The 21,245-nt window shown below is 40.5% G+C and overlaps 1 long non-coding RNA gene across 1 annotated transcript; it reads right to left on the bottom strand.

Annotated features, from left to right (window-relative positions):
* Positions 1-1,715: 1,715 nt before the first annotated feature.
* LOC144591236 (uncharacterized) lies at positions 1,716-20,849 on the bottom strand. The gene is made up of 3 exons (XR_013546742.1): positions 20,726-20,849; positions 16,916-17,056; positions 1,716-2,929 (listed from the first exon to the last, which is right to left on the bottom strand). It is a non-coding gene; the product is annotated as an uncharacterized LOC144591236 (long non-coding RNA).
* Positions 20,850-21,245: the final 396 nt, after the last annotated feature.

The raw sequence follows: 21,245 nt of genomic DNA, 5'->3' as shown, positions 1-21,245 counted from the left end.
AAACGTCACCCATTCCTTCTCTCCCGAGATGCTGCCTGACCCGCTGAGTTACTCCAGTATTTTGTGTCTACCTCCAGACACTGTAGGCCCGGGCGTCGCTGAATGGAGGTAGCATAGCAACCCGCCTCCCGGCCCGGGCGGCTACCATTGGTGGAGTGGGAGGACATGACCACTGGCTGGGTGAGGGCACATGGGGCGCGGACTGTGACATCACCTTGTCCCGTATTTAGGGCTCCTTTATAACATATGTTACGGGCCCTGCATTAGCTTAATCCGGCCCTGGCGGGGAGCACTAATCGGCGCAGGCTCGGTGGGCCGAAGGGCCTGTTTCCACACTGTATCTCTAAACTAAACTAAATTAAATTGCCCTTAGTGTGTAGGAAGTGGATGAGAAGATGGGAAAACATGGAACTAGTGTGAGCAGGTGACCAATGGTTGGTGTGCAGTTCGTGGGCCAAAGGGCCTGTTTTCATGCTATATCCCTATCCCAAATTACATTAGCCAAATTGCACACTACACTGCATGCTGGTAATTTTACCAGCACTTACTGTAAACCATTTCATTGCACACCTTGGATTTAGAGTCCCTGATAAATTTCCAATGGAGTTCCAATGAGATCGGTGATCTGAACAATGGTGGTGAGCACAGCATACACTGAGGTCCACATGGCTGATCTTCATGTGCTGATGACAAATCTAAGTAAAAGAATACACCTTTTTTTGTATCATTGTTCCCAACCTCATTAAACAATGTACATCAGTAGCAGAAGATGCCAAATGTATTGTCTTACTATGACACAATGCTGATAAACCTAACCTCTTTGCTGTGCCTTATTTATTTTTATTGAATTCTTCAGCTAAAAATAAACTATATGACAATGACAAACATCTTACATCTGTTGATAAATGAGAAGGAATGTGATAGCATTTAAATGTAATTCATCTCATCTCACAAAGGAAATTCTTGTAGAAAATTAGATAGCATCTTCTGTAAACAATGCCACCTCGTTCAGTTTTTAGCCACAAGATTAGCTGCCTTTGAAAGTTTCCCTTAATGGGGAAAAAGTTACTCAAATCTATTTAAGAACCTATTGTTAGCCAGAATATAAATTATTTCCATTAATCTTTTCTTGTAAAAGCTGCTCCAGTTCTCTGCTCTCCAACTGCATACTGAAGTAGAGAAAATATATGAAGCCACCCGACTGTAAGTTTTTGTCATTAAACATTCATACTTCATATATTCCGATATATTTATTATGAACAATTGATAACTAATAGATGTGATCTAACAAATAGATACTTTTAATTCAATAGTCAGAAACATCAGATAATATTTCTTAAAGATTTGAAGGAGCAGGATAAATCAATTTCAAGGTGGCAAACTCTATTCAAATATATACAGATGGGTCCAGTGAGTCGTGTTCGGTGTTTCAGTCTGTGGAGTTCTACAGAGGCTCTTCGCTATGTTCAATACTCACAGCTGGATTATCTAATCAGCAATGAAGGGACTTGGAAGAAAGCTGAAAATATGTTCTCAGTCTGAAGGGTTCTGACCCAAAAAGTCACCTATACATTTTCCCCAGATGTGTTGCCTGACCCGCTGAGTTTCTCCAGCATTTTGTGCCTATCTTCAATATGTTACAAGCTAGGCGCTGGGAATATCGTTTATTTACTGGAGCCAATGCAGCTGTATTGAAAAATTCTCAGAAATCAGTCCAGGATAGAAAACAATATTTATTCATGATTTTAAATCATTACAGAAAGTAAATTAAAAATGAACCATTCACTTAAAGGGAGCATTGAAATATTGTAAAATAAAAAAATTACAAAAGTTTGAAATATTATTCTGAAGAAACAGCTTTCCTTCAGAAATGTTTTGAGCGCCAGAAAGGTTGTTAAAAATTGGTACAATTTAGAACATTTAAAAGTCATCTTAATCAACAGTGCTGAAATGTTTACAGTGTCAATCAAATAAGTTTTGAATTACTCAATACGTCAGACTATATTTGTGCAAGACACAGTTTACACTTCAATAATCTTTCATAATTCTGTTCCCCGTTTCACATGTATTTCCTGACCAAACAAGTATCTCCAATATTTCTGCTTTCATCTATGTGTAGTAGTGTGCACTTGTATTGATGTATTCAGTATGTATATTCTGCTCAGCTGGGTATTTTCTTCCTTACAAGCCTCTTAAAAGTTTAAGTAAAAAAAAGTTGTGTGATTGATCAAAGATGGCAAAAGTATATTTTTTCCGTTTAATTAGGCAAAAAAACATGAGCAATTCCTGTCAATTTGATCATTAACTCAGCTCTATTAATCCGAATAAATGAGAGGTGATACGGAATCAATGATGGGTAGAGAACAATTGTAATCTGCTGAACAACCTGTTTAAACTGTAAGGTCACCAAAATAATTATTATGACCTCCTTATTGCCATTTACACTATTATTAAATTATACAATTTTGGCAATGTTTCTTCAAATGGATTTCGATATTGTACTGTAAAGGAGGTCTAGAAATGGTTCCCAGATTTAAGATGAGCAGCACAGGAAAATTCAGCCTGCATTCCTTGCAATTTTTTGCCCATTACATTCTGACAAAGTGTATACTTTTCTTATAAAAATATCCAAGTAGAAATTGTATTTTGAATTAGACTAAAAAACTGAAAAGAAAGAAGCAGTATTTAAAAAGTTTCCAATAAAAGGACTACTTGTGAAACCCCAAAGTGTTTGTAACTGATTAATTATTTCTAAAAAGCGGTAATTAGTGCTTTTTATGCCATTTGGAATCTAACTTTTCCAAAAATATATGGTATAAACAACAAATCAGATGATTTGTCAAATGATCCATTTTGTGTTGTGGATTTGGGATGAAATATTGACCAGAATACCTGAGGAAATTTCAGACAGGAGCTCTTCAATGTCCATCTGAAAGGCAAATTAAAGATTTGGGTTACAACTTCACATAAAAGATAGTGGTTACAAAATTGATGTGCCATGCAATAGTGTGATAGAAAATTATGAAATTAAATGACAACTTTGCATGTTACATTTCCAAATGGAAGTCCCTGGACAAGTCACAGCAACATCACTTCCAGTGGAGAGCACAACAGACCTCATTGCTCCAATTCTGTGGCGCACGTGTCCCACAGGCCTGGCGTGAAAGAGCAGGCCTTTATCAAGGAGTGGGAAAGGGGCTGTCATATCCAGTGCATGGCATGAAATCTGTCAGTCTTGAACCACTAAAGAGGATTCCAATATCTTCACCTGACAAACAAGTCCTTTTTCCTTTCGTGTTGATTGACAGGCAGGGAAATGGGAATAAAAAGACCGCAGCAATCCTTGTCCCATGTGCCCACTTTCAACAGTATTAAAACCCACTGGATAGAGTTGCATTAACCCTGCTCTCATCATTTCCAAGGGCGAATCTGCTCCAAAGTGACCCGCCTGATTTAAAAGCTTCCATCAAGGCTGGAGGTCATGCTTCTGAAACAATGGTGTGAAGTTTGAAATAATGGTGTGGCTTCTGTGTATAATGGCTATGGCGAGTTTAGCAAGTATAATTAGTTTCCTGCAGTCTTGAGTCTTGAATGATGTGGGGTACATTAAATGTACATTTTTTAATTTAAATGGCTTGGTCAGATCCTCCAAAAATATAGTGCATTCCCAATATTGCAATGAATTGTCAGCCTAAATTGTGCTCATATTTTCCAGATCATACCGAGGAGAACATCATATGCCTTGTTGGCCTAGCTCTTGATGAGTAAACTAGTTGGTCCTATTCCCCATGACCGTGCGCCGTGGTAGAGTTGCTGCCTTACAGAACTAGAGACTCGGGTTTGATCCTGACCACAGGTGCTGTCTATACGGAGTTTGTACATTCTCCCAGTGACCATGTGGATTTTCTCCAGGTGCTCCAATTTCCTCCACAATCCAAAGACATGCAGGTTTGTAGGTTAATTGGCTTCTGTAAATTGTCCATAGTGCGTAGAATAGAACTAGTGTACCGGTAATCAATGGTCGGCACTGACTCGGTAGGCCAAGGACTTATTTCCACACTGTATCTCTAAACGAAACTTACACATTTTTAAAATCTTCAAATATTTTATAAATACAATTGAATTTGCCTCCACCACATGTTCAAAGCAGTATATTCTTGATCATAACTGCTCACTGCACTGACGTTTCTTGTCAAGTCCATCTGGTCTTTTGTCAATTATTATAAATCTCAGTCCTCTGTTCCCAGATTCCTCGCTAATGTGAACAGTTTCCCTCTAACTAAAGTCATTTTTTAGTATACTTCCACGAAAAATTTATCTTCACAAAATTTTATGCTCCAACATATAACACACATTGTCCTCATTGTACACAAAGGACTTTCCATGAACATTAATATAATGCAAGCATTTTATAGACAAGGCTTCATAAAATTAAGATTCCTATTTTCTTGGTTTGTTGAGACTCAATTATATCTCAAATCCTATCATTAGCTTTTAAAGGAAAGGATGAAAACATTGAAGCAGGATGAGGTAAAGTTATTTTTCAGAACAAGGTTTTGTCTAACGCACGTTAGACAATAGACAATAGGTGCAGGAGTAGGCCATTCAGCCCTTCGAGCCAGCACCGCCATTCAATGCGATCATGGCTGATCACTCCCAATCAGTACCCCGTTCCTGCCTTCTCCCCATACCCCCTCACTCCGCTATCCTTAAGAGCTCTATCCAGCTCTCTCTTGAAAGCATCCAACGAACTGGCCTCCACTGCCTTCTGAGGCAGAGAATTCCACACCTTCACCACTCTCTGACTGAAAAAGTTCTTCCTCATCTCCGTTCTAAATGGCCTACCCCTTATTCTTAAACTGTGGCCCCTTGTTCTGGACTCCCCCAACATTGGGAACATGTTTCCTGCCTCTAATGTGTCCAATCCCCTAATTATCTTATATGTTTCAATAAGATCCCCCCTCATCCTTCTAAATTCCAGTGTATACAAGCCTAATTGCTCCAGCCTTTCAACATACGACAGTCCCGCCATTCCGGGAATTAACCTAGTGAACCTACGCTGCATGCCCTCAATAGCAAGAATATCCTTCCTCCAATTTGGAGACCAAAACTGCACACAGTACTCCAGGTGCGGTCTCACCAGGGCCCGGTACAACTGTAGAAGGACCTCTTTGTTCCTATACTCAACTCCTCTTGTTATGAAGGCCAACATTCCATTGGCTTTCTTCACTGCCTGCTGTACCTGCATGCTTTCTTTCAGTGACTGATGCACTAGGACACCCAGATCTCGTTGAACATCCCCTCTTCCTAACTTGACACCATTCAGATAATAATCTGCCTTTCTATTCTTACTTCCAAAGTGAATAACCTCACACTTATCTACATTAAACTGCATCTGCCATGTATCCGCCCACTCACACAACCTGTCCAAGTCACCCTGCAGCCTTATTGCATCTTCCTCACAATTCACACTACCCCCCAGCTTAGTATCATCTGCAAATTTGCTAATGGTACTTTTAATCCCTTCATCTAAGTCATTAATGTATATCGTAAATAGCTGGGGTCCCAGCACCGAACCTTGCGGTACCCCACTGGTCACTGCCTGCCATTCCGAAAGGGACCCATTTATCCCCACTCTTTGCTTTCTGTCTGTCAACCAATTTTCTATCCATGTCAGTACCCTACCCCCAATACCATGTGCTCTAATTTTGCCCACTAATCTCCTATGTGGGACCTTGTCGAAGGCTTTCTGAAAGTCGAGGTTGACAGCAATCATCTAACATCCTTGGAGATGAGAAAACAGCAACTAAAGCATAAGTTGCTCAATGAAAGACAACAAAAATTTGTTGAATAACCATTTTTCAACAAAATTAAAGATGATTTTTGAAGGAGTCATTAGATAAAAAGAATGCAGTTAAGAGTTTTCTTACATTTTTAAGCATCTCCTTAGATTGTAAAAATAACTAAACGGTGCTATGATCTTCACAAATATTCAAGTGTCTTACAAAAACTTCAGGCATGTTTTATGAAAGCAGAACATACAAAGGACAAAGGAAAAGAGGATCTTTATGGGATCAAGGAGTTGGATCCATTTTCAATTCTAACATCAGATTCAAAGATACACCAATGATGCAAAAGTTGGGTCTTGGGAACAAATAAGAACATGCACGCCACGCATACCTCCTTGCTTCCCACCTAGTTACCAGATCCTGAGTCTAGCCAATTACTGGGCCCAGCCTCTGGCTGTAATCATACCATGTTTAAGTAAACTACCATAGGTGTGGTGTTACTCTTCAGATATATTGGGGAAACTGTTCAACCTATGACATACTCCTGAGCCATGGTCCCCTGAACCTCAGTAGATGAGCTGCAGAATGCAGATATTTTTATATGTGTGCAATTGAAAGCAGAATTCCTAGACCTTGTCAATTCATTCATCCAAATTACAGGAGAGGATGGGGATTAAACAACATCCACCAGACCAGTGTCCTCTCTTAACTTACTGCACTACCATGCCCTCCAAAAATAAATGTTCTCAACAAGACCCTAGAAAACAAATACCACTTACCACATTTCAGGAACCACTTATCTGCAAAGGAAAATGTATTTTCACATTTCCTTGCGACATACGAGGCCATTCAACTTCTCAGAACAATCCCATTTATCCCACTTGTTTCCCTGTAACTTTTTCTCATTTGGCCCATTAACACTGCCCTTATCCTTCCAGTGAATTTGGAGATTGGACAGTGTCTGTGCTATTTTTCCAATGCCATCAGGTGCTGCTGTCAGTACTTCAGCACTAAGAAGCATTTCGGAAGGAATCACTTCTCCTCCGGAGCCCATATATTTTCTGATAGGTCTGAGATATTTATCCTTAAATAACCTCAATCAGCCAAAGGCTTTGCTGATGCATTGAAGGTGATGGTGAATTTCATTGTCAAGGAAAGTCAGTGTACTTGTCTAAGACCTCCAGTAATCCAAGTTCAAGACCGTCCTCTTGTGCTTTGTGTGGCATTTGCATATTCTTTCTGTGTCTGCATTTATTTCCCTTACATTCTCGTTTCCTCCCACAAAACAGTTACAGAATCAGTCATAAAGCATGAAAACAGACCCATGCCCAACTTTCCCATGCTGACCAAGGTGCTCCATCTATACTAGTCCCATCTGCCCACATCTGGCTCATATCCCACTAAACCTTTGCTATTCATGAACCAGTCAAAATGTCTTTTAAATCAACTACCTCCTCTGGCACCTTGTTCCATAAACTCACCACCCCGTGAAAAAGTTGCCCCTTGGGTTCATTAAATCTTTCCTCTCTCACATTAAACCCACGAACCCTGGTTCTTGAGTCCCCTACTCCAGGTAAATTTACCTTATCTATTCCTCTCATGATCTTATACATTTCAACAAGATCACCCCTCATCCTCTTGCGCTCAAGGAAAATAGTCTTGGCCTGCCCAACCTCCCCCAAAAGCTCAGGTCCTCAAGTCCTGGCAACATCCTTGTGAATCTTTACTGCATTCTTTCAGGCTTAACAATATCCTTCCAATAGTAGGGTGACCAAAACTGAACATAATACTTCGAATGCAACCTCACCATCATATTGTACAACTGTAATGAAACATCCCAACTTCAGTACTCAATACCCTTGCTGAGCAATATACCAAAATACTTCCTGAACACCCTATCTACCTGTTACAGCATTGTCAAGGAACCATGTACATCCATTCCTAGATCCCTTTGCTCTACCACACACCCCAGGGTTCTACCATTTACTGGGGAGTGTTTGGTAGAAGGATTTGATCACTGGGTTAATCAAATAGTACAAATTATCCCTATTGCAGGTAGGTGGAAGGAAAATCAGGAGTGTCATGGAGGGATCGATGCATGTTGAAGGTAGGAGAGAATGGATTGTGGGGAAGAAGGAATTAATGAGATTGCTCTCCGAGCCAGTATACACCTTATGGGCTCTATTGTTTTCTTCTACATCAAAGACAAACATTTACAATATGTTTGGAGAAATGGATGAGGGAAGGAAATGTGCAATAAATGGGATGATTCCAAGTGGTGTGAAGGATCCTTCAAGATTGCAATATGATTTAGATTACAATTGAATATGATTAAATATTCAAGATGTTGTTTTCTTTATTAGCATTGGCATAGAATACAAAAGCAGTGATAAGGTGGAATAACCCATTCAGTTATCTCCCAGGAGGTGGTGGCAAGCTACTGCCTCGAGTCCTTTTGCAATGCTGACACAAAGAACTGCAAATGCTGAATCTCAAGCAAAACACAAAGTGGTGGAATAAACTGGATGAACAGCACCTCATTCTGTTTGGGTAGCTTACAACCCACTTGTATGAACGTGGAGCTCTCCAATTTTAAATGAGACCACCCCCCACAGTCTTTCCTGCGTGCATCCATTTCTCCCACAATTCCACCCTTTTCCTCTTCTCCCCCACCCACCCCTTCCACCTCTATCCCTCCTTTGGCTTGACATTTCATTCCTCTTCTCTATCCTTATCTGACATCCTGGGTCTCCTTATCATCTCCAGCCTTTGTCGTCTCGACTCCACCATCTGCCCATCAACCCCCCTCACCTGTATCCACCTTTCAATTTCCAGGCTTTGTCCTACCACTCTCTCCCAGTTTTCTCCTCCCCTACCACAATCAGTGTGATGAAGGGTCCAGACCCGAAAGGTCATTCCCTCTGCAGATTAATCCATTTCATCCACAGAAATTGCCTGACTCGCTGAGTTATTCCAGCACTTTGTGTATTTGCTCCTTCTACAATGCTGTTTCGGAGAAGCTGGGAAGCCTGTGGGGTGTCAGAAGCCAAGTCGCTCATTACGTATGACCTGCTCACATTGCTGCAGATTTTATTGATTGGTCCATGAGAATTTCTTGTCAGTGGTGACCCCGGAACATTAATTAGGTATAGGACAGTGTGTTGGGAAAGGGCAAAGTTAAGGTCAGAGGTGCAGGTCGGACTCTCTCTTGTGCTCAGCCATTGTCTGGTATTTTGTGACAAATGTAACTTGGCACATTTGCTGAGGCATTGTGAACAGAATGGAATAATAGAAAATTAATGCAGCAACTGAAGATGGTTGGACCCTGCCTGAAGGAAATCCTGCAGTGATTAGCTAGGCAATTGACCTCCAATGTCGACAACCTCCAACATCCACTATCATCTTCCTGTGAGGTATGACTTGTTTTTTTCCTTGAAGACTGCAGAGGAAGGAGCACAAGATGCCAACCTGACAAACCTACATACAACAGGCTGAATTTAATCTGCATGTTATGAGTATAATTAAATTGATCTACAATCAGCAGATCAGAGTAAGGCTCTTAAATTCCAACACTAGAATAAAGATTGACAATTTAACAACTAGTACAAGGAAGCTCCATGATCATAGCTAATTCTTAATGACAGTATACAAATGCAAAACACAAATTTGAAGCATTTATTACAATTTGCATTAAGAACTAAGGAGACAATTCATCCCTGGCTTCTTTCAAGATTCCTACCAATGATAAACTCCAGTCAATTTGATCGCTCCACATGATAGCAAAGAGCAACTGGAATTCTGATCAGCTGAGATTAAGCAAAATGTTGTGATACCAGAATTAATAGTATATCCACGTGATCACCAAAGCTTTCTTGTTAAAAAACATGTATTTTATATTTGTTTTACAATGGCTACAATTTCAAGGAAGGCTGCATCTAATTGAATTAGCAGCAGTTTACAACATATTCCTCAATAAGAAACATAAAATATTCCAGTATTCAGAATCTACAGAATACAGAACTGTATTAACAGTGATAGCGTGCACAATTCCAAGCCATTCAAAAAGGTAACATTGCTTTTTTTGAACTGATAGAAATTATTGCAAGTAAATCCTGCTTGAAAATGAAAGTATTAAAAATTATTTCCAGTTATTAAGTGTCATTAAAACATATTCAAATGACATTTCTATATTTAGTAAAATAATTAAATGTCAAGTTAAAATCACTGTGCATAGGGATAACAACTCTTGATAGAGTCCCCTATATTTCCATGTAATTCACTGAAGTTTAGTATTTTAAAATAAATTATCTTTAAATTTTTTAATTAGCAGCAGCAACAAGAAAAATTCCAAATTTCGTTCTCAAATCAGAAGCTTCATTAAAACTGATATTCTTCAAAAATGTTCCAATTTAACATTCATACTTATTTTAATAGGACTAGGCAACAAACCCTTACAGGTTTTATGGAAAACACAAGTGCTTATGACAGTATATTTAAGTCATTACAGCTTATTTCGCACATGCCATTATTGATGACTTTTAGCAAAGCTAAAAAACATTGCTCAAGCGCAGAGTTCAATAGTGTGCTACAAATGAGAAAATATCCAATTCATACAGTACAGTTATTAATTGAATAACTCAAAGTACAGCTTCATGCATAGGTGTTATCATCTACATGCACTCCATGAGGTCAGATAGAAGATTTGCTTTTATTGCCACAACGGTGCACCAAATCAACAGATTTCCCAATAACCATTATATTATTTTGTTGAAGGATGTCATTTTTTTACAAACATAAATTATATTTAACAAATCTGCACAAATGTGATTTGGGCCAAACATGCCAAATTAGACTAGCTTAGATGGAGCACCTTGGTCGGTATGGACAAATTGGGCCCAAGGCAATGTTTCTGTGCTGTATGACTATGTACAGTAGCAATCTACAGTTAAATGAATTCATGATGTCACAATATATTCAGACAGATACCTGCTGCCAGTGCCATAATACTAATATGTGGAGAAACCTCATATTTGGCTTTTGCAGATTTCCTAGAGCCTAATTACTGATAAATAAGGTCCGTCATAGATAATGAAACTCTGAACAATGGTAGGGAATTGCTTCACATAATGCCACTACAAGAGTGGGTCAGAACAAACCCTGCCCTCAAAACAGTTGTCAAAACCTGACATTTGGCAAAAAAGAAACCTCAGATTCTTTCAGTTGTAAGAGCTGTCATGGATTTTGAATGCTTCAGAATGTACCTGACATTCTGAACCATTAAAAATTACAAAAACAGACTTTTGGGGGTATGTGGGGAGAGTTGTGGATGCCAACAGTATTGATATTTCCGAGCAAATTCTTGCCCAATAATGCAGCACCACATTACTTCAAGTCACAATTCCTCTTCTGTCAATGGTGATTTCAATGTACTGAGTATGAAATAACATTCATGCTGTAACTTTAGATTCCAGTTACCTGGTCTCCTTTGCATATCATTCCCAGGCCATCAGAAAAGTGTATCCACCCAGCTCTTTACATTCATCTAAAACATTATATCCACTTTCAATGCCCCAGACTCTCCCCCACCCCTGCATTCTAATTGCTTGAGAAAACAATTCATTGAAATTCTATTTTGCAGTGTTATTTTTACTCGCAAACACAGCCGCCTTTGTCAACTTGGGAAGAGGGAAATGACAGTCACAGCTAAATGGCAAAGAAACAGGCCCTTCAGCCCAGCTTGTCCATGTCAATCAAGTTGTTTAACTGAGCTAGTCCCACTTGCCTGCACAATCTCATACTCCTCCAAAACTTTCCTATCCATGTCGATGCCCAATTGTTATTTTTAAATGTCGTAATTGTATCTGTCTCCATCATTTACTTTGGTGTATTCTCCTAAGAGGCCTAATCATATACCCAGAGTATGGTGTTTGCAATGATAATTTTCTTTATAGGACTGCCACTGCTGGGACAGACACAAACTGCTGCAGTTGTTTTTTTCTGAAATGTTGTTGAGCATTTAAAAAAGTAGAAGATTGGTGAAGGTGGAAGACAAGTAAAAGAATGATTCAAATGGCAACTCATAAGTACCTTAAAGCCTCATCAAGAGTCTCTGATGCATTTATGGACTGTGGTAGGGCAGCAAAAATAGGACATCTAATAGCATTAAAATAGGTTACTGCAGCCATCAACCTGACCTCTATGCGCAGGAACCATCTCATGTTCTGGAACAGGTATATTGAGCAAGATCAAGTAATTAATTCAATGTACAGGAAGATAGGCACACAAAGCTAGAGTAACTCAGTGGGTCAGGTAGCATCTCTGGAGAAAGGGAATAGATGACGTTTCGGGTCGAGACCCTTCTTCAGACGGAGAGTCAGGGGAATGCCTTTCCCCTGACTCTCAGTCTGCAAAAGGGTTCCGACCCGAAATGTCACCTATTCCTTTTCTCCAGAGATGCTGCCTGACCCGCTGAATTACTCCAGCTTTTTGTGTCTATCTTCAGTTTAAACCAGCAGTTTCTTCCCACACAATTCTTATATGTTGTTTTGACAAAAACAAAAAAATCACATTGCATCTCCAGATCATCACTTATGGGTTGGAGAAACTGGCACGTACAACGGAAACCAATGAAATCACTGCGGCATAACTGGAATTTGAAAGAAAATCTCATCTGCAACAAGAAAATCTCATCTGCAACAATGATTTACTTAAAGTGCTAAAGTAATTCTCTAGTATGGGATGTAGGTGTTCAGAAAATGGGAAATAAATGCCATATTTCCACCCACATTCCTTTTACATCATTCTTTAGTTCCAAAGGAAAGAGCAAACTAGGGAGATGAAGTAGATTGTATCACTTAATCAGATAGTTTATTTATTTTGTTGATTAAAACACCTTCCATAAGACTCTCAATTTCAGTGTTGGATGTGAACAAGACGTTTGTCAGGGGTATGACAGACGGAAAACCATGATAATCTGGAATAACAAAAAATAGCTATGGAGATGCAGCAGTAATATTGCTAAAGATTGTCAGGCAAATGATGTGATGAGCCAATACACTCAGTTTCGAATCAGTTCTTTTACATTGAGACTTAAGCATCAGAGCTGTAATATGCACTATCATTAAGGACATGGTGGATAGACACAAAATGCTGGAGTAACTCAGGGGGTCAGGCAGCATCTCTGGAGAAAAGGAATAGGTGACAATTTGGGCCGAAACCCTTCTTCAGATAGATTCAGGGAAGAGGGAAACTAGAGGTTATGAAAAGGTACAGAACAAATCAGAGCTATCACAAAATGCTGGAGTAACTCAGCAGCTCAGGCAGCATCTAGGAGAGAGGGAATGGGTGACGTTTTGGGTCGAGACCCTTCCTCAGACAAATCAGAGCTGGTACTGATGACTCAGGAAAGGTGGAGCCCACAATGGTTCATTGGTGGCTGTGGAAGAGGTGCTAGCGAAGGGATACGAACAGTGAAACTAGCAAGACGACTAGGATGGGGAAGGACGGAGGGAGAGGATATGCCAGAGTTACTTGAAATTGGAGAAATCAATATTCATACCGCTGGGTTGTAAGCTGCCCAAGCAAAATAGGTGTTGTTCCTCCAATTTGCATTCGGCCTCACTCTGACTGTGGAGGTGGCCCAGGACAGAAAGGTCAATGTGGGAATGGGAAAGAGAGTTAAAATGTTTGGCAACGGGGAGATCGCGTTGGCCAAGGTGGACCGAGTGTAGGTGTTCAGTAAAACGATCGCCCAGTCTGCACTTGATCTCGCCGATATATAGTCCACACCGAGAACAACGGATACAGTAGATGAAGTTGGAGGAAGTGCATGTGAACCTCTGCCTCACTCAAAAGGACAGACAGCATCCCTGGATGGTGTCAATGGAGGTGGTATAGGGGCAGGTGTTGCATCTCCTGCGGTTGCAAGGGAAAGTACGTGGGGAGGGGGTGGGTTAGATGCGAACGGATGAGTGAACCAGAATGTTGCGGAGGGAACAGTCACTGCAGAAAGCAGAAAGTGGCACGAGATAGTGAAATATGAATATCAATATGGACATTATGCCAAAGGAGTCGAAAGTTCAGGAGAATGTGTGCGTGTTTTCCTTCATGAGCCACAAAATAGAGAAATGCGATTTGGAATGAGCAATCGTGAATGCTTTACAAATTGGTTGTAAATTAATTTTCACTGATTAAAACTAGTTACACCTCTTCAGTGTGATTTTAATTGATCTTATCATTAAACTGTAGGATATTTAATGAGATGGAGGAATGAAAACAATCCAGGGAATCCGAGCTGGGACCAGATTCCTGCGCATGAAATGGCTTTCACAAATGAATTAGTGAATGTAGAGTATAAGAAAATAAAAGAATCTCAAATTTCTGTTTTAAAAGGGTTGTGGTTTTTGATGAGGGTTTAGATAATGGTTTATATCTCATACTTAGACAATTCACACAATGATCTAGATTTTCTCAATTTTGTTTCTGATTTTTTTCAGCCATTTTTATTTTTCACTCAGACAAATGACTGTTCCTGATTAAATGCACCAGCCAGTAAAGATGCAATGCAGTTTTGAGATTGAAATTAATGCCAAATCCTTACAGCAGAAAACTATTACTCTATATTACGCAGTGCAGCACTGTGATTTTAAACAGTGAAGGCCAGATCCAAATTAGACGGGTGAATAGATTCAGATATTTTTAAACAATCAGTGTTGATTATTGTATTCATAATAGAGTATGACTTACATTCACAAAATGAAAGATTTTCATATTTTTATTAATAATAACCATTACCTCCAATAATATGAACTCATATGTTGCATTATTACTATGGTTTAAAATGCAAGCCCTCAGAAGCTGCAGAACATTCGAAGTCCTCCTTCTGTCAGCTGTGATTAAATATCTCCCCCTGAGGTGCATTTCTTTTTGCTGCAAGTCAGCAGTTCTTTGATGCACATTGCACTATCATGGGAAATCAAGTGCCAAGTGTTTCTGAAACAAGTTATTAATCACCGTTTTTAATTCAATATCAGATTGCAATACCCACTTAAGATATATCCACTTAAGTGCTACAATTCCAGAAATTAGTTATGTTCGCAGCAGTAGAAAATCTTTGTGTGAACATATATCCAATATATAAAGAAAGCAAGATTAGCCTATCAATAAATCACAGCTAATTGCAACAATCTTAATTATCAAACCTAATGTTTGATAAATTATAAAAAAAGAACTAGAAAAAATCTCTCATAACTACATTTTTTTAAACCTCCTAGTTGATAGTTGAGTGACCACCATGGATATTGTGTAGGAAAATAACTGCAGATGCTGGTACAAATCGAAGGTATCACAAAATGCTGGAGTAACTCAACAGGTCAGGCAGCATCTTGGAGAGAAGGAATGGGTGACGTCTCGACCCGAAACATCACCCATTCCTTCTCTCCAAGATGCTGCCTGACCTGTTGAGTTACTCCAGCATTTTGTGATACCGTGCATATTGTAATTAAAAAGTATCTCTTTAAAAAAATTTTAATGCACAAGAGTGTTCCTATTTCTGCAACACCAAATACAAATCAGGTCCAAATCTCGGAAACGATCAGCTGGCCATCATAATTCAAATGAACCAGACAAGCAGCCTAACATAGCAATCCATTCCTCCCGCAGGTAAAATGCAGGTCAAGGCAGTAACTTCAAACGCTATGAAAGAATATGCACCCTCATAAAATGTGAGTTGTGTACTCAAAATAATCCATGCTTTACTTCTGATCATATTGTACAAAAACATTTTTTAGATGAATGACAGGAATGGAAATAGCGACAGAGAAACTAACTCACAGAAAACAATCTCAAGATATTTATTTGACAATCTTTTCAATGGAACTCAAAGCCCATTTGAGGGAAACCAAAAAACACTTCCTAGAGTACCTTCATGGGGTAACCACTTACATCGACCGGAATGTAGTGAGTTGCACAAGAGTCTATTCTTGCCATCTCCTCCAAACACATAGCTTTGATATATCTTAATTTCTTATCTAAACTCTATTTAAATTCTAAACTCTATTTAAATTTCTTATCTAAATTCTATCTAAACTCTTAGTCATCCAAAATTTTAATTGTTTCATCACTGGAAACATAGAAACATAGAAAATAGGTGCAGGAGTAGGCCATTCGGCCCTTCGAGCCTGCACCGCCATTCAATATGATCATGGCTGATCATCCAGCTCAATAACCTGTACCTGCCTTCTCTCCATACCCCCTGATCCCTTTAGCCATAAGGGCCACATCAAACTCCCTCTTAAATATAGCCAATGAACTGGCCTCAACTACCTTCTGTGGCAGAGAATTCCACAGACTCACCACTCTCTGTGTGAAGAAATGTTTTCTCATCTCGGTCCTAAAAGACTTCCCCCTTATCCTTAAGCTGTGACCCCTGGTTATGGACTTCCCCAACATTGGAAACAATCTTCCCGCATCTAGCCTCTCCAACCCCTTAAGAATTTTATATGTTTCAATAAGATTCCCCCCTCAGTCTTCTAAATTCCAGCGAGTATAAGCCTAGTCTATCCAGTCTTTCTTCATATGAAAGTCCTGCCATCCCAGGGATCAATCTGGTGAACCTTCTCTGTACTCCCTCTAAGGCTAGAATGTCTTTCCTCAGATTAGGAGACCAAAACCACTCTTTCACTTAGCAAGGTTTTAAAGAATTTAACTCCCTCCCTGCGCCGTTGCTCTCTCCCTTTCAAATGTTCCTTATAACTCACCTTTTTGATAATTTAATGTACAAAAAACAAACAATTGTCATGGGTTTGCCATTGAATTCAATTTGCAAAGCAGTGGTAAAAAATGTAATAACTTTCAAATCGGAACCGTGATATGCATTTTAAAGGTTTGTTAAAAACAAAAAAACAACATGACTTTACTCAATCTGATAAAGGGAAATGGGAAATATTTTTCAGGTGCATCAGTCAAAAAATTTTGAGACAATGCACTTTTTGAAATTTTCACATAACATAAAAATGCTCCAATAGTTTCACTTCATTCAGAAGCCCACAAGTCGTTTGTTGATGCTGTTTTTTTTTGTAGTAACTATAGAAAGGTTAGTGGTGCTCAAAATTCTGATTTGTTTCTACCTTCAAAGATGGCTGTAAGACTGTCAACATCATCTCGAATTCGCAGTCCCAATATTTTCTGAAGTAACGAATGACGGTGGCTCTCCTGGTCAATGCCCATTTGTTCCAACTTTCCTGCAGTGAGTCTCAATAAAACACGTCCTGTTGATATAAAAGCATTTACTTATAAGACCATAATAAGTAAAATAATAGTCTCCAGCCTGCTCTGTCACTCAATAGATCATGGCTAAACTAATTTTCCTCACATTTTTCTGCCATCTCTCCAAAAATCTCTGTATTCATACTGATTTTCAACATCAGAGGACGTACACGCCACTGGAGATAAATGGGATTACTGTGGATAGGGTGAGCAGCTTTAAATACCTGGGAGTCCACATCACAGAGGATCTGACATGGACAACACACATTGCCACACTGGTACGTCTCTCTGAGGATCCTTCAGAGCTTCTACTCTGGGGCTGTAGAAAGCATCTTGTCTGGCAACATCTCAATCTGGTTTGGGGACTGCTCTGCCCAGGTCAGGAAAGCTCTGCGGAGAGTAGTGCGTTCGGCTGAACGCACTATGGGAACTACACTCGCCCCCCTGCAGGACCTATACATCAGGAGGTGCAGATCCAGAGTGCACATTATGGGGGACCCCTACCACCCCAGCAACGGACTGTTCCAGCTGCTACGGTCAGTCAAACGCCTCCGCTGTCACGCTGTGAAAACAGAGAGGATGAGACGGAGTTTCTTACCACAGGCCATCAGGACCGTTAACTCTTATATCACCAGGGTCTAATTTACTGTATTAATTTATTTTTTGTGTTGTGTCTTTAAAAAAAAAAAATCTATTCTGTTTGTAGTTTTAGCACAATCCGCAGGCATTGCCACTTTCATTTCACTGCACATCTTGTATGTGTATGTGACAAATAAAGTAGACTTAACTTGACTTGACTTGATTAAAAATCTATTCATCCCAGCCTGGAATATATTCCAGTATTCCAAAGAATCACAGTGCTTTAAGAAATTCTTCCTCAACTCACTTTGAAATGGGCACCCTCTTATTCTGACAAGCCCTTGAATCTTAGACTCTGATGGGAAATATACTCTTAGCACTTATCCATCTCCCTCAGAATTTTCAATGCCTTGATAAGATTGCCTCTAATAGTTTAAACGCCAGTGAGTACAGACGTTATATATGTTCGATCTTTCCTGGAAAATAAAACGATGACTCCAGACCAAGAAACATCTTAGAGGACCTTGGTTGAAATCTCCCCAATGATATCTTAAATATACATTACGCCAGGTGTGATCTCACATGCCCTTAACAACAACAGCAAACCTCTCTACCCCACCTCACTTCAAATGAAAACCAGCCATGTCGCACCAGCTTCCCATTCTCACCTAGCAAACAGCTACCAATGGCCTGTTTCCTTAATCTATTATTATTATCTATATACTACTAAAACTCAGATCTTGTAGCGTTGTATATATATTCCACTGATGTCGGCTGAATACGGCAAAACGGTGAACCGTAGCGCCACGATTTTTGTACCGCCTTAATCACCACGCGGGCCAATGCTGGAAAATGATTTTTTTATTTAATTCTGTCGCATATTTTTTAAGTTACACAGGTTTTAATGCAATGCCCCCCCCTTATTGAGGTTTCGATAGAGGGCGCTGCGGTGAGGCAGTGCTCAGTACGCATGCGCGGAATCTCCTCACACTGTGCTCAGCACGCATGCGCGGAATCTCCTCACTCGCAACAAAAAAATGGACGCCGTTAGCGGCGCCAGCCCGCGATCACCGGCTCACCTCTCCTCTCCCCCCCTGCTTCTCTCCTCTCTCCCACACCCTGGAGAACATCTCCCCGCTATCCCCCCCCCCCCCCGGGTCCATCCTCAACACCTCCCTCCCTCCACCACTACCTCACCGCCCAAGGGGAGGGTGTGGGGAGAGTAAGAGTGGGGCGGGGGAAGGAGAAAATGGGGGGTGTGGGGACGGGCCCAAAGGGCCCGCTTTGAACGGGCACACTTGTTCTAGTAATGTTACTAAAATTCTCATCTTGTATATTTGTCTGTCTGTTTGTGCGTACCCAAAATACAGCCAAAACGGTACACGATAGCGCAACAACTTTAGGCCCACCTTACTCACCATTGGCCTGCAGTTCAAATGGTTGTTATATTTTAAAAGCCATTCACTTTTTAAACTTTAATAAATCCCTTTTCCACTTGCCCTGCCCATCAGCCGTGCCTTCGCAATAATACCTCCATGTTCGATGTCACAATGGCAACCCAACGGGTCCACTCCAGTTGGGGTCAGTTGATCTAATACTTACGTGTTCGTCTTGGGTCACAATGGTAAGATGGTCGCCGGATCTGCGAGTTTGGGGGAGGGTTGCCATTTTGAGATCGTCATTTTGGGATCGCCATTTGAGTGGCTCTACCACCTCCCCCCACATGGGGTCCGGCACGTCCTGATTGGCTCCTGCCGCACCCCCCCATGTGGGGTCGATTGTTTGGCTCCGACCTGTTCGACGCCTGATTGGTCGCTGTTCTGGGACCCATGTGGGGGGAGTGCCGCCGCCACTGATTGGTCACTGGCTCTTCCCGCTCAAAGCAGGTGCCGTCGTCGTCGAGCCACCATTGCTGCTGAATGAGGGGACAGTCGCCGTCGAGCCGCCGCCGTCTCAATGGGGGTTGAGGGAGGGATGGAGTGGGTGAGGGGAGGAGGGGGGGATGGAGTGTGTGAGTGGGGGGGGGGGGGAAGAGGGGAAGGGGGTGAGGGGGAGAGAGGAGGGTGCTAGACCAAAGCAGGAGAGGTTTGGGCCCAACCCTTTCCTAGTAATAGTCACTTTTCTGCATATATTTCATTCATTTGATCTATATCTCTACATCACTGTCTATTTCTCTTGTTTACCTTTCCCCTGACTAGTCTGGAGAAGGGTCCAGACCCGAAACGTCACCCATTCTTTCTCTCCAGAGATGCTGCCTGACCTGCTGAGTTACTCCAGCATCTTGTGTCTATATTCCATTAGCCTTCCTAAATACCCGCAACCTATTCTATCACATGTTAACCAACTTACTACTCCCCTACACTACGAGCAATTTACAGTGGGCGATTAAGCTACTTGTAAGTCTTTGGAATGTGGGAAGAAATCAGAGCATGCAGTCACAGGACGATCATGCAAACTGCACACCAACAGCAGGATTGAAACTGGGTTGCTGGAAGAGTATGGTTGCAGTACTAACTGTGGCAAAATCATTCACCCATTTACCCATTTCAAACTAATCAATATTAGAAATTTCTTAAGATTTCAACCTGAACCCCCACCCAGGAGCTCTGATACTAATTGTAACTTTTTTTAAAACGTGAGTATCATTTGAGCCAATAATCAACAAATTCACGGTTTACTGTCGGAATTAACCAGGATTCTGAAATGTGCTGTTTTTTTATTTAATTGGCTATGAAAGAAACTCAAGTTTCAGCAACAAACAACAATAAACAAATAAAGTGCAAAACGCATTTTCCATTTGTGATAAAGAAAATTACACAATCTGTATGCTGAAGCATTTCAGAGAAAGATGATGCAATTTCAACAAAGCAAGCATTGAACTTTAGACCTTTCCACTTTAAAGAACTCTGATTTTTATAGATCATTCAGTTACAGACTGAAAGCTGAAAAACAAGTTAAATTCTGACAAGTGTCAACAAGACATATTATTTGAACAAAATGCCGTTTATGAGGGTCCATAATTGCTATTAGTGTCAGTTGTCAAACCCAGTTGTGATTCAGAACAGCAAAGCGTATCAGGTTAAATTGCCTACCATCCTCATGGCCTTCATCTGAATGTGGTTCCTTCTCCTGAAATAGTTTATTGTCCACATAAAGCAGTACAGGTCAGACAGGGTATTAATCATAGATAAATATCCTTTAAGAGCTCTTCTTGCAGTGACCTTGCATGAACCTTGTGAACATCATATGCGGTATAACAGCCCGAAACATGTGTTCTCTTCAATGTGAACTGCGCAAGTGCTTACACAGAGACAGCATTCCACGGGTTTATTCTGCACTCCATGAACCTGCTCAAGCTAAAATGAATGATCTGCAATGTTATAAAAATCAAGAATAAACTGCAGAATGTATAAGTTTAATGTGATGCACTATGTCCCTTCAAGGTCACAATGTCAAGTTTAGTTGAGAAGATCTGACTTTCTGTTAAGAGGCCATTTAGCGTTGCTCTGTCGTTACCTATGTTACACAAGATAATCTCTTGCAATCCCATCCTCTCCTGCCACAAATGGGTCAAACTGTTACTTCCCTGGATATCTTATTCCCCCAGCAGAA

Source organism: Rhinoraja longicauda, unplaced genomic scaffold (genome assembly GCF_053455715.1).
Source record: "Rhinoraja longicauda isolate Sanriku21f unplaced genomic scaffold, sRhiLon1.1 Scf000747, whole genome shotgun sequence".
NCBI classification, from domain to species: Eukaryota; Metazoa; Chordata; class Chondrichthyes; order Rajiformes; family Arhynchobatidae; genus Rhinoraja; species Rhinoraja longicauda.
Note: the sequence above shows the minus strand (reverse complement) of the source record. Positions and strands in the feature narration are given on the sequence as shown.